Below are 13,777 nucleotides of genomic sequence, written 5' to 3'. Positions count from 1 at the left end.
TATGTGCAGAGATATCCTGTTAGAGCATGCGTGACTATCATTGATGAGGATGACTTGGTTGCCCCCTTTCTTCGAGTCTGATCCTGCCAACCGCTAGAGATCTGGAAAACGCCGATTTAGGCATTTTTTGTCATGAGTATCCCAATGCAAGTTTGTCGTTCGAAATCCGAATGAAGTGTTTATCTTCTAACTACCGGAACGTTAGTGGGTTTCTGGTGCGGAAGGAATTCGTGAATCTTTACACGAAGATATGGAAAAGAAACGGCCACATCGCTACCAGGAGTGTGGTGCAACATTGCTCGTCTGCCTTGGTTTCCACAGTGAATTGTCTCTTTCCCATGGTCGCTGAAATGGAAAGTATATCCATCTGTGCCGTCGTGGAACCAACTATTCAAAAGTGGGAGACAATAGTGTCTACATGTGAATCCCTGAAGTTGAACGTGAGTTGGTTGCGGCACCGTCTTGACATCGTGAAGGTCGACAGAGCCGGTATTCTCGCTGATGTTGTTCCTGCTGCAAAGGCTATTTTGGAAGAGGAGAAGGATCTGGCCATGGAGTCACAGAAGGTGGAAGAGTCAATTCATAACTTGAAGAGCAGGACCGAAAGGTATCAAAACCGGTTGAGGATGATGCTTTCGAGGAACTACAATCTGTTGGATGGGCTTTTTTGATTTATGTAGTTGCGAGATGTTTGGTTTCTTTATGGGTCTCGAGCGTGTTTTTTTTCTTTTTTCTTTTTTGTATCGTTTTTTTTTGTTGAAGAAATAAGAGAATTTTATTGATTTGCTTCAATTAAACAAAAGAAAAGAAACTTGATAACTGAGATGTGAAAGGAAGCGGAAAGATGCCTGGCTAGCCATGCTATGATATGTCGAGGTGTGAAGTGACAGTCAAGCGTAGTATGCCTTGAGCCACTTTCCGTTGATGACTGCTTCCAGTTTTCCTCCGTCTTCTTTAATGACCTTGTAGTGCCCGCTGTTGTACGCTTTCGTGACTACATAGGCCCTTCCCATTTTGGGGAGAATTTTGGTGCGGACGCGTCTTGCTGGATGTGTTTGGCAGTCTTCAGTACCAAATCTCCCACTTGAAAAACCCGAGGATTCACGGCTTTGTTATATGCTCTGGAAACCCTATTTTTGTACGCTTGCATGTGTTCTTCAGCTCTGGATCTTCTGGAATCCACAGTGTCCAACTCTGCTACCCTGGCGCTTAATGCTTCAGCTTCATTCCATCGAACTCCGCTTGCTTCGGCAATCCTAGCTGATGGGATTTTAACTTCTGCTGGGAGGATGGCGTCTGCGCCGTAGACAAGAGAGTAGCGAGAGGCGCCAGTGGAACTTCTTGGTGATGTCCGACAAGCCCAAAGTGCCATTGGCAATTGTTCGTGCCATGTCTGAGGATTATCGTGTACTGTCCGACTGAGGATTTGGATCAAAGTTTTGTTAGTGCTTTCAGCCTGTCCGTTTCCTTGGGAATAGTACACGGTGGAGAAAACTTGCTTAATTCCATATTCTTCAAGTAATTCACGTACTTGCTTGTTGGCGAAAGGAGTGACGTTGTCGGTGATGATATGTTTAGGCACGCCAAATCGTCAGATGATGTACTCCTTGATGAACGCCGCGATTGTGGCTCAAATGGTTCCTCGTAAAGGTATGGATTCGAACCATTTGGTGAAATACTCGGTCGCCGTTATTATGTACTCGTGCTGTTTTGAAGATGGCGGGTTGATCTTTCCAATGATGTCGAGTCCCAATTATAAAAGGGCCACAAACTGCTTATTGAGTGCAGAGGAGTCGACGATACATGGATAAGGTTTCCGTGTATTTGACATTTTTGGCATCTCTGAACAAGAACAACTGCATCATCCTCCATGGTTGGCCAGTAGTATTTCTCGTGTATTTGAAGAAATAACTTCCTTTTTCCTTGGTGTTCGCCATCGTGCATTTCTTTCAGCATGATCGGGATTTCTGTGTCGTTCAAACACCGTAGCAAACTTCCTCCAAAGCTTTTACGATATAATATTTCTTCATGGAATATGAATCTCTTGGACCTTTGTTTTACCTTGGCTACGTCCTTCTTGTTGGTGGGGAGTACGCCATCGCGAAGGTAACTGATGTATGGCTCCTGCCAGTCCCCGGCGTAGCTAATATTGAAGACTTCCAGTTGATGCGGCGGTGCTTGACAATTGGAACAGGTTTGTTGAAGAAACCGAGATTGAGCCTCCATTTCTGGCCAGTAGTAGCCAAGACGTTGCAAATGGCGATAGAGTGTTACCACTAGTGTTAGCCCGCAAACTCACCATGGACGCGGTTGAGTTGTTGTTGCGCCTCTTCTTCTCCGAGGCATCTTGACAAGGAACCGTCTGGGTTCCGATGGTACAGCACTCCTCGGAGCATGAAGAAATTTTGTAAAGTTTTGAGACTAACCTTTCCCTGGGAAAGCGAGCTGTTAAGCTCTTGGATAATCGGTGTTCTCCAGTCGCCGGCTTCAGCCTCCTCGGGTTGCGAAAGCCATGTTGAAGCAACGGTTCGTCTCTTCACTGTCAGGGTTTCCTCAAGACCTTCGAATTGCATTTTTGATGCTAGTGTGTCTAGGCAATCAGCATGTTAGTTGCCGTTGCGGCCAACATGCGTTATGGTCGCGTCGGTAAAGTAATTTAGTAGCTTTTGTGCCTCGGCTCTATACGGGTCCAATGTTACTTCCTTCAGCGCGTATACTCCATTCACCTGGTTGACGAGTAATTTAGAATCCCCTCTTATTTCCAGACGCATGGCTCCAGCTTGTTTATCTAATGACAGTCAAATGAGAAAGGCTTCATATTCTGCTGAATTGTTGGTGCAAGGGAAGTCTAGCTTGAAGGAGTGCGAGGAGACTTCACCGGTCGGGGATGCTCATATTCCGTGGATATATATATAGTTATCTTTATTTTTATCTTAAAGTGATCCCCTAAGAGCCAGAGTTATGGGTAATAATCGTATGTATCAGTGGGAGTAACAATATATCTTAAAGTGATTCCCTAAGAGCAAGAGTTATGGGTTGAGAGTTTTCATTCAAAATGAATGAGATTGATTAAATTTGATCAAATTAAGTGTCATTGTGGATAGTTGATATGTCCACTTTCACCCAAAATCTTTTATGCACTCATTGGGTCGAAGGAGTGCGCGAAAGTCTTCACTAGGAGGCTGAAGATGTGTCGCTCAGCGTAAACGGCTGAAGATGTGCCGCTTGGTCAATGGAGGCGGCCGAACATCAGCCATTCAGACAAAAACATAAAGATATATGATAAAAAGATACTTTGTGTGCCGTTGGTGGATTTTTTTCAACACGAAGATATATGATAAAAAATACTCCATCCGTTTTTGGAAAAGAGATACTTTCATTTTTTTCAATTTGGCCTATTTTTAGGCTAAAATGAAAAGTAAAAGTATCTTTTTTTCTAAAACATAGGGAGTAAAAAACTTGACCATTGCCAATTAACGACTCTATTTTCCCGTGGTTATATATACCAGCATTCCCGTTACCAAATTCACATCCAATTTTTTTTCTTCTTCTCAATTCTTTTATCCAACTTGTACCTAAATTTATTTATTTCTCTACTCTCTTATCACATCTATGTCTACCTTAAAAAAAAAATCTGAAAAGTAACAAGCTTTTTTTACTGCGGAGGAAGACATAGCATCTTGTGAAGCATATTTTGGGTGTTATTTGCCCGACAATTGTAAATTTATAATACTTTGGAACAATGTTTGTACATTTATAATTCGTTTTAGAATTATAAATTTGTGGAAATTACGAATTCCTCTTAGTAGGATAAGAGGTGCATATAGTACATGTCTTTAAATGATACAAAATTTAAACATAGTTATCCGTGAATAATTCGTCAAACTGCTGACCAACATGAGGAGTGCTACACCCTCCGATTTTTGCTGCCGTATAAGATCCCGATAAGGGATTGGATGGTTGGAGAAACACTCTCTGCATTGAGATCATTAATGTGTGGAAATGGATCCCATGTATTTATTTGTGGCCGTATTTTAGTCGGGATAATGGCTCGGTGTTGGGAGATATATATATTTAAAAACATACTTTTGTAATATTATATCAAACTTATAGAATTAGTGTGGTGGTATTATTTTGGGCTCCACACTATAGATTTGGGTTTAAGTCTCATCTCATGCATTTGATTAGGTATATTATATATATCTATATCACTTAAAAAGTCCGGGAGAGCGGAGTCTTGGAAGGTCTATTGATTTAAAAGTTAATTTTTTGCAGATTTAACTTCTGATTTCCATAACGGTTTTTTGTCAACTTAATATTCTCAATTAAATTCATTAATTTCGGTTTTATATTCTAGCCGTTTTATTATTGCTATGGAGGATTTTAAGTATGCAGTTATTATTGATTTTATTCTCATTAAACCGAATTGATTTCCTTTGAGTTATAAAAGACAGTTTTTGGAGAAGATGAATGACAGAGTTTTTTTCATCTATTTGTGTTCTGAGCAAGTGTAAGATAGAGTAAGAGTTGGTTCGATTTCTCAAGGTGCAGAGAAATCGAACAAAAGAGAATCAGATGTTTTATCCCATAGGTGTTCGACAAGTTTTTGACTGCCAGCACAATCAAGAGACAGAGTCGCGAAATATCTTAAAGATAGCGACCTAGTCCGCGACTAAGCTGTTTGAGATTTATTTTGTGTGAATTTTTTTTATTGTTTCCAACCGTCGTAAACCTAGCATTTTCGTGCCTAACATCCAACATTACCACCAAAAACACCGTTTTGTCAACATAACAGCAAAAATAATTTTCTTTAAATAATTCTTCAAGATGAATCCAGTGTTCGTATTACCATCTGGCATCAGATGCACTCATATTCCAACTTCTATGAATATTTTTTGCTCTATTTTTAATGGCACAAGGATGAGACCCTGAAGTAGGAACATGTATGGTGGGAACTTTTATTTGCTTCTGTTTTATTAATTAGTAAATCGGTCCTTTGCTGACAAGGGCTATAACGCCAATACGATTGGAGGAATTAACATTTACGTTAAAAACTTCCCCGATGCAGTAGATGTTTAGACTAATAAGACAACCTCTAGACACATTATATACCCCACTATTGCCTTAAATGACATTAAACATATATCATGTGGTATTAATTTAACTGGAGTATGAAAAAGAAAAGATACAACTTTGACTTGTAGCGATTATAGGGAAAATAATAGAAAGGTGAGACGTGAATTTAAAAGAAGACAATACCTATAGGTTTTAGGTTCTAATATAACCTAGGATCCTAGTATATTACTTTAATCTTCTCTTTTCTATGTCTCCAGTTGACACGTTTATGCTAATTCTGTTTCAATCCTTTATGCTTGGAGGGGTTTTGTATCTTATAAGAGGGATTAGAGTATACCTCGTGCCGTCTCGATAATAAGTAATTTCATATATTTTGATTTTGATTCATATCGTTTATCTATAATTATTAAATAACATGATAATTGATCTAAATTTTATTTTTAGTTGTCATGTGTTTTATCCAAATTTTATTTTAACACTAAAACAATTAATCAAATTTCATGTTTTATAACGTTACACCTTGCAGCGTCATGGAATCAACATGGTCTACCATTATTCATCAATGTCTGCCACCACCACAAAACCACGCGATACAGTTTTTTTCTCCCCCACTATCCAGTGTCGGAGCTAAGGATTGACTAACCTGGCTCTGTCCTTTTAAAATCCCAATAACTACATAAAAATCTTTTATTTTCATTTTATAAATAATAATTAGTCCATCTATATTTAGGGTTTAGTGCACCAAAATTTACTTGTTCCTTAAAAAAAAAAAGCTTCCAATGTCAATTTATGACTCCGCCGCTGCTACCACCACTGAAGCCTACCCCCTGTAGATTATTGAGCGTAATTCTTATTTTCAATCACAAACACCATGTATGAGGTTTAGATTGAACAAAATTAGGTCGTCAATTAATTTATTCTATTATTTATTTTTTCCTGTGTTCTCTTTTTGTTACAATCAATTTTATTTAAATTTTAAAAAACATGATTTATATGATACGGTACCAAAGATAGTAGGGGTACCACTTGGAGATCCAGCGGCCATGAAAAATTTGTCCTATATGATTTGATATCATCCTTAAAATACATGGTACATTCCTTTATCAATCGTGGTAAAATAAACAACCATACTCTTCACAATACAATGTTATTCTTGTTGTAACGACACAAAACTAATATTATCTGTCACTACTCACCAGCATCCACTGTTACTACTTCTCACCACAACCATCAGGGATGAGATAGGATTTTGAGGAAGGGGGATAAAAAATCTTGGGAAGTTGGATACAGATGCAAAATAGAATTGATAGCCCATATTATGATAAAAAAAAATATCAAAAATAATTAAAAATGAGCTTGGCTCCACCCCTGACCACCACTAATGTTTCCGCCTCCACCATTTTCTAAGAACCGACATTGTATGCACCACCCGCCACCCTTACTAATATATATTGATATTATTTTTATTTTTATGAAAATCGTTTATTAATGGAAATACATATTTATTAAATTAATAAAAAAATTAAAGTTTTACATATTTATTAAATTAATTAGAGGAACATTTATAATGAAAAAAAATAATAGATCATTTATTATGAGTAATTAGTGAAACACTAATTAATAAAACGCTTTATAATGAAAACAAATAATAAAGCACTTATTATGAAACACTAATTAACAAAGATTTTATAATATTTAAGTTGAACAAATCACTACCGTAGATTTATCTCCCCTTATAGATAAATCTCGGCCGTTCTTTATCTATCCTAATTTAGTCAGAGTTTTTTTTGTACTTGATGTATACTAGGGTCAACAAAACCGGTTTGTCCTTTGTGAGACAAATGTGTGGGACCTATGAATTACCCTCAATATTGAAAAAGCGGGAGTCTAACAACACCACCCAATATTTCGCTTAGCATTATGTATGGACAAACTCGAACATACTTTTAAGAGAATCAACAAGACTCAATCAATTAAAATTATATCAACGAGTTTATATCTCTATCTTGATTTGATTTACTCAAGCAGGAACTGCGAGTTCTAATCAAATGCAAGGAATAACTTGGATGGTACCAAAGACCAATATCCAAGGATCAATGACAGTCAACAATCAAAGGTTGGATTACTCTAATTGATGATCTAACGCACAACCTGTATTATTTCAATTATAAAGATAAAACAATATAATGCGGAAATTGAAATAACACAGACACCAAAAAAATTTGTTAACGAGGAAACCGCAAATGCAGAAAAACCCCGGGACTTAGTCCAGATTGAACACACACTGTGTTAAGCCGCTACAGACACTAGCCTACTCCAAGCTAACTTCGGACTTAACTGTAGTTGAACCCCAATCAATCTCCCACTGGTCCAACAGTTATACTCCTACGCCTCTGATCCCAGCAGGATACTGCGCACTTGATTCCCTTAGCTGATCTCACCCACAACTAAGAGTTGTTACGACCCAAAATCGCAGGCTTTGATAATAAAAAAATCTGTCTCACACAAACAAGTCTATCAAAGGATCAATATGTCTCCCACAGATAAACCCTAAAGGTTTTGTTCCGTCTTTTGATAATAATCAAGGTGAATAGGAACCAATTGATAATCCGGTCTTATATTCCCGAAGAACAGCCTAGAGTTATCAATGGCCTCACAACAATCTTAATTGTATGGTAGCGAAACAAGATGTTGCGGAATCACAAACAATGAGACGAAGATGTTTGTGATTACTTTTTATATCTTGCCTATCGGAGATATCAATCTCAAGAGAATCAATCTGATTGTACTCGTACGATAGAAGATGCAAGATCAGATCACACAACTACGATAAAAGTAGTATCGGTCTGGCTTCACAATCCCAATGAAGTCTTTAAGTCGTTAACCTGGTTTTAGAAGAAGAAAACCAAAGGTTAAAGGAGAATCGACTCTTGCACGCAAACTAGTATCACACTTAAGATGCGGGGATTAATTTTGCACAATACTAGATGTCTCCTTTATATAGTCTTTCAACTCAAGGTTTGCAATCAATGTTAGCTTAGTAACAAAGTATTCAATATTTACCATTAGATGAAAACCTGATTTAGATTCAAGCTAATATTTATCAACCGTTAGATCGAAAACTTAGCTCGTTACACATACTTGAAAATGCACGCTTCTAGGTTTGTTAACCGTACCCAAACGTATGCACTTGTTGGTTAAACAATAGTTAACCAAAAGGTTAGCCATATGAGCATTTCATATCAACCATGTTCTTCTCCATAACTATCTCAAATGAACTAGTTAGAGAGTTGTTCAATTGCAATAAAATCTTATGTACTACACAAGACACAATTGAAGCAAAGATGATTTGATTCACTTGAATCGGTTCATGAACTTTTATATCCACGGTTTGCAGACTGCATTCCTTAGTATTTTTAAGTTTAAGTTCAGAATTCATCTTCGGATACATAACCTTCTCAAGTTCGCAGACTAGGTTCGCGGACTTAAGTTACCGGGCAGAGTTTACAAACTCCAACAGAAATTCTCGGGTATGAGAACTTCGCCGGTTCGTGGACTGTGTTCGCGGACTTAGCTTCACGCAAGTAATTTGTCAACTCCAGCATAAATTCTCGGGTTTGAGAACTTCGACAGTTCGTGGACTGAGTTCGCGGACTTGCCTCGCGCCATTCTTCTGGTTCTCTTGATCAACAAAGTTCGCAAACTTTGGTTCAAGGAATAGGACTTATACATAAATGTATTTCCACAAAAATGCTTATGTCCACCATTGGTTATGTAATCTAAACTCTCATTTCAATCATTGAAACATTCTTAGAGGACGTTATACAGTTGTTACACCATTTCTCGTCAAAGCAATTTTCAAGATGATTGAAACATATCATGACTTTCGTCACATGGTAAAGATAAACTTGATCGAAGCGAAAAGATTACCAACACATATTTTGAGATATAGATGGGCGAGGTATACTCGGCTCGAAATACAAAATGTGTATAATCCAAGTCTATATATATAGCATATGACTTCTTGTCTCAAAGAATAGGAAATAGAGTATATAGACTTTTGAGTGATAGATAAGTTCAAGTCTTCACATACCTTTTTGTCGAGAAGTTCCACCGGTTCCTTGAGTAGTTCTTCTACTTGTATGATGAATCGCCATGAAGTCCTTGAGCTCAACTACACTTTTTATCCTAGTCCGAGACTTAGCTATAATAGACTAAAAATCAAGACTTATAGTTTTGATCACTAACATTGACAAACATGCTTGAGATAGCAACGCATGCGAGTTCGACCGAGCAATGCTCTAACAAATATTAGCAGGGAATGCTTTGTTTGTAAGAGTGTAAGCGGATACATACGAAAGCAAATATGACATTATCTATTTGAATCTGAAAATTTCATACACTATCTAAATTCGAGCGGATGTAGTATTTTTTATTCTGAATTCGTATACGAACTTTTATCCGGATAATTATTGAAATCATAAGAAAATAAACAATATAGATTTTGTATTTTTATAACAAAATTAATATTACATAATGAAAATTAATTAGGATAAAGATACTTATATATGATTTTTTAGTAAAAATAATCAATTCTTAAACAAATAATATATGACATATACTTTTCTAGGTTTAAAATATATGTATATTCGTATTTAAAGTTTCGCATACGAATATTTCGAGTACGGATACCTTCAAATCCGAATTCATATCGGGGATAATAATTTGGATATCCGAATCCAAAATTATTTTCGAATAATATTTGACATTTTGAATGCAAAACTCGAACGAATTTCGGAATTTTTGGACATATATTGACACCCTTACTTGTTCGTGTGGTCCGTAGGTCTCATAAGTCTGTCTCTGACGAGATAAACCGGTGTGACTAATCCACCATATACCTAGAATCTTCGATATGCACCTGCAGGGTATGATATGGATACCACGACGTGGAAAGGGATTCATCAGTTTTAAAAAAATAATTATACGATATGGGATATTATATTTGTTAAAAGTATATTTTTATTATCATAACTGATTCAAAACTCATATTATATTTTTAAGTATAATAATTTAAGCAAAAAATCTTTCATTCAACAAAACCACTTGAAAGAAAATTTTGCTTATATAATCATATAAAGACTACTCATTAAATTTAAAGATAAAAATTATCTATCCTCGCACACTTATTATGAATAAGTCATCAGATCTTGTTATTGATTTAATAATGTCAGCACAATGTGATCTACGTCATTCACATGTGTGACAGTGACAATTATTTATAGTTAGTGAAAAGAAGAGGATACCAAATACACCACCAACTTTTTGGTTTTGATAGCAGTGTGAACATGTGTAGTACTTTTAACCATCAAAATATGAGGAAAAGTAAAAAGCACATGCACACAAGAATTTTGTTAACGAGGAAAACTACAACTGCAGAAAAACCAAAAAACCTCGTCCAGATTTGAACACCGAACTGTATTAAGCCGCTACATACGCTAGCCAAGCAATCTAGCTGCAGTCATGCTACTTACGTCTCTTGAACCTCGCAAGGCTCCACGCAATTGGTTCCATTATTTTACGTCCTTTACTACCTAAGAATTGCTTTGTCTTAAGTGAAGACTTTTGATACAAATTTGTCTCTAACAGATAAGCGTATTTGCTTTCTCTTTAGATAAAGTTGTTTGCAATAGACAAAGCTAGCAAACCTCGCAAATCTAGAACATTTACACTCAGTTAGCTGAAGCATGGATTGTTAACCTCCTCTCCAGAACAACCTTAAATCGATCAATTAATAAAAGTTTTGGATATCTATCTTGGGGAGTCACAAATTCTGAGACGAATAAACTTCGCGATTTCTATCTATTTTGTTCCTAAAAGAGATTACTAAAACCTCGATAACATAATAAACATGAACTGGATACATGAACTATCAATGTAAAGATAGTCGGACCTGGCTTCACGAATTCCTAAGTGAAATCTTTAAGTCGTAGACCTAATAATGTTTCTCGCATGAAATATATGTCAATAGAGGACCACTCTAGCTAACAACTAGGACACAAAAGTTTCAGGGATTAAATTTTCCGGTTATTTGAGTTTCTGATTAAATTTTGTGGTTATATCTTTTCAAGACTGTGGGTTGCTTAGAATTCAAGAAAACATATTCTTTGTTTAGAGGAAACTCTTGTTAGGCGTTCATGTAAGCATGTGAGAAACATGTCTTGAAATTACATAAAAGAATATACACTATGGTCTGATACCAGAACCGTGTATAATGATAGTTTTGTGCATTTAACCTAGACAACAAGCTTGAGATAGAAAAACTTGCGAGTTCGACCGAGCAATTCTTTAACAATTTTTTCTAGTTTAGTCTTATTTAATGGGCAATCATGTTGACTAAGTTTGTTTCCCGTCTTCTCTATATAAACGTGTTATGTCTCATATCTGATCTTCGTCATGGAATATCAAAGCCTTTTCCACCAACTTAGAGCTCTTGAGATGGTACCAAAGCTATACCAAATCCTAATTTCAGAAAAATCTTTTACTATTCATCTTTTTTGTAAAATTTCACATTTCTTTGCTAAATATCTTTTCATTTCATCCTTTAACGGCCAATGAAATATCAAATCCACCTTCACATTTCTTTGCTAAATGTCTTTCTTTTCAGCTTCACGCCCCACCAGTTCACCAACCATGCCTTCTACTGTCCATTATTCTTCACACTCATAGATCTACCTCTATAGTTTTATATGGGTAAATGACAGAATGATTGAAACTTTGAAATTGTTCTTCTATGATTTACCTTTTGAATTCTCCGAACCATCATTTCCATTGACAAGTAGCTGACAGTATCACTTTGCTGGATGTAAGACTCACGGGAACAATTTATCTCCCTCGCCGTTTCCCCATAGAAGAAAGTTTCCCGTAAATTTTGGTGGTTTCCTTGCAGATTTTCACCTGCAAAGATTCGGGGTAAAACCCATCTCATCAACGAAGAAACAACAGGCACCACAGATATCCAATTAATATTTCGAGAGGATGCAGAGGAGTTGTCGCGACAGAACAGAAGGGTATATATCAATATCAACCGTCAAAGAATCTTTGACTACAAGGTATAACCCAACGGGTCATGTAGTACAGTGTTCACGATTTGCAAGCATTTTGATTTTGTTTTTCCGAGGGAGTGCTGAAGTACTGAATATTGATTTTGCTTCACCTTCTGCCTTCCGGTGGCAACCATCACATCCAAGAGCCAATGTGTTACCGGTACCATCTCTTGGCTGGGCCTTTACTATATTGCAATGAATTAGTATGTGTTGAACTCAACTTGAACATTGTGTTTTGGTCGGACACTCTGAGTGACGGAGGCAGATTGTTTTTGGCCGGGGGACGAATATAGCAACTACTTGGCAGCATGGTGCGGAACTTTTTTGGCAATCTTTCTCCGTTTTTGGCACAGAAGGAAATTCAACCCATGAATTTAGCATCAGTCCAACGTACAAAAACAATGGATTTACTTGAGAAGCCAAGGGGATAAATCAAAATTCACTAAAACCGTTTCAGTGCAAACGTTAACAACCTGAAATGGCAAGGATTGTTTTATCATTTCTTCCAAAATCTAGGTGTTCAGCCATCTTTGAGTTTGAGAGACAAGTCTGGTTAGAAGGATACTAAAAGACTAGTAGTAGTTCTAAATTGGGCTAAAAAAAAGGGTGCAGATGTAGTAGTTCTAAATTGGGCTAAAACAAAGGTGAAAATGTGAAAAAAATAAGCCCAAAAAAAGTTGAAAATGTTAAAATAAAATAAAAATTAATGCTGGCTATGGGGTTCGAACCCATGCGCACTTATGTGCAGCAGATCTTAAGTCTGCCCCCTTAACCTCTCGGGCAAACCAGCTCGATCTGATCATGAACTTTTATCCTCTAATTTGGACATTCATTGAACCCTTAAAATCCAACAACTTCCCATGGAGGGTTGCCACTTCCCTATCCCACATGTGGTCTCCCGACCAAGGACGCCTTGAATATTATATCATTTGAGGACAATTTAGCGGTAAGAAAGTCCGGAAAACCTTACATTATCGTCGACTCAGATTTGTTGTATGGGAGCTGGTCTGAGCCGGTACCACTACCCAAATATTCTCCTCCTCCTTGTCTTTTTCCTTGTCTTTTGATCAAGTCTATTTTTACTTTGAATCGTTCTCGTTTACTAGTTTACATAATCAGATCATATCATTTTTTTTTCTTCTCTTCTTTGTCTGATTTCTTGTTCTAGGGTTAGATGCATCTCGCTCTTGTATTTATTTTAGTATCTGTTTTAGGTTCAAAGTTTTAAATCTGCCAGTGTTTGCTGCTTCAAAGTTGATGTCTGTGAAATCAAGGGTCTTAGTTCTTTTCACAAGAACAAAAACTACTGTAATTACAAGTTCGATATCAGCTACGTCTGCAAAACCAAGATCAAGAACAAGACCATCAACAACATCATCAACTGCAACAAGTACTACCAAAACTCTATTGCCGATTCAGACCGTTTCAGACACTGTAAGGCAGTATACCATTGTTGCTTCAGACCTTGTTACTATGATTACTTTAGCTCTTGTTACTTAGTTTTACATGTTTTAGGAAAAACTAGGCGGGATTTTTTCAAAATACCATCAGTGTTATGTGAAGTGATGCAAATATGTTTTGTTTGGACAAAACTT

At 36.8% G+C, this 13,777-nt stretch overlaps 1 non-coding gene across 1 annotated transcript; it reads right to left on the bottom strand.

The window, feature by feature from the left end:
- Positions 1 to 12,889: 12,889 nt before the first annotated feature.
- On the bottom strand, positions 12,890 to 12,972 carry TRNAL-UAA. Its single transcript has one exon. It is a non-coding gene; the product is annotated as a tRNA-Leu (tRNA).
- Positions 12,973 to 13,777: the final 805 nt, after the last annotated feature.

Source organism: Papaver somniferum, chromosome 11, assembly GCF_003573695.1.
Source record: "Papaver somniferum cultivar HN1 chromosome 11, ASM357369v1, whole genome shotgun sequence".
NCBI classification, from domain to species: Eukaryota; Viridiplantae; Streptophyta; class Magnoliopsida; order Ranunculales; family Papaveraceae; genus Papaver; species Papaver somniferum.
The sequence above is the reverse complement of the archived record's forward strand: the minus strand, read 5'-3'. Positions and strand labels throughout refer to the sequence as shown.